Raw genomic sequence first — 1,148 nt, forward strand, 5'->3', positions numbered from 1 at the left:
ACTGGACGCGGTGAGAGGGCCGGCCGGCGGCGCGGCCCCGGCCCGGCCGCGTCGGCTGTCGAACCGGCGGCGCGGGCGGTACATTGCTGGCGCAGGGCTCAGCGATAGGCGGCAAGTGAATAAGTGAAGTGTCGTTTGTGGAATGATGGATGGTGATGGCAAAAGCATGCTGTGTTGCGTGGAAGCCGACGGGCCCTGTGCCTGGCCAAGTCTGGCAGGTGTAAGGTAGATATAGCTTCGGCCAGTCCGCGGGAGGGGTGTGTCCTATCACCGTGCCGCATGCGGCGCCGCGTCCACGGCTGACCCCGGCCGTGCCGTTGCGACAGGCGTGCAGGGCTGCAACCAGTACGCGCTGGCCGTGTGGCGTCGCGTCCGTCAGAAGCTGGAAGGTCGCGACCCTGACCCCACCCGGCCGGCCAGCGTGGCCGAGCAGGTCAGAGCCGGCGCTCCACAGACGCCGCGCGCCGCGCGCGCCCGCTGTGAACAGCAGCGCACATGCGCAAAGCGTATATGTCGATCCTGCGTGTGTGTCGGTGTATGCCATTCTAAACGTTATATTTGTGCAAGGTGTGTGTAGATCAGGGTAGTCGGTGCGCCCTTAAGCCCAATCATGAATACTATCGCGAAGTTTATGTGTGTGTGTGCGGGTGCGGGTGCGGGCGGGCGGGCGCGGGCGCGGGCGCGGGCGCGGGCGCGGGCGCGGGCGCGGGCGCGGGCGCGGGCGCGGGCGCGGGCGCGGGCGCGGTGCGGGCGGGTGCGCGTGTGCGTTTGCGTGTCGGTGTATGCTATGCTGTAAGTGTAACCAGGCATGCTTATTTTAATTGTACGTACCCGATCACTTGTAGTTACTGTCATTTTGAAAGGTTCTTGGACCCGCAGGTGGACTTCACCATCCAGGAGGCGACTAATGTCACCAACCTGGCGCTCCTCTATGAGGGTGGACGCCATGGGTCTGAGCGCCGCCGCGCGGCCTCCCGAGGAATCGGTGTCTCCACTGGCGCTCGCTAGACGTCGCTAGCAGCGCAGAGCGACCGGCGCCCACCGTCGTCGCCGCTGTCGCCGCCGCCCGGGCCCCTAGCCGGGGCGCCGGGCGAGTCGGCCGGCCCGCTGCGCGTGGCCGGGGTCCTGCGGAGCCCCGGCGCGCCCGC

At 68.0% G+C, this 1,148-nt stretch overlaps 1 long non-coding RNA gene across 1 annotated transcript; it reads left to right on the forward strand.

The window, feature by feature from the left end:
- Nucleotides 1-938, forward strand: LOC119095976 (uncharacterized). Its single transcript, XR_005093961.1, has 3 exons — nt 1-10; nt 327-433; nt 880-938. It is a non-coding gene; the product is annotated as an uncharacterized LOC119095976 (long non-coding RNA).
- Nucleotides 939-1,148: the final 210 nt, after the last annotated feature.

Source organism: Pollicipes pollicipes, unplaced genomic scaffold (assembly GCF_011947565.3).
Source record: "Pollicipes pollicipes isolate AB1234 unplaced genomic scaffold, Ppol_2.1 Scaffold_4219;HRSCAF=4965_pilon_pilon_pilon, whole genome shotgun sequence".
Classification (NCBI taxonomy): Eukaryota; Metazoa; Arthropoda; class Thecostraca; order Pollicipedomorpha; family Pollicipedidae; genus Pollicipes; species Pollicipes pollicipes.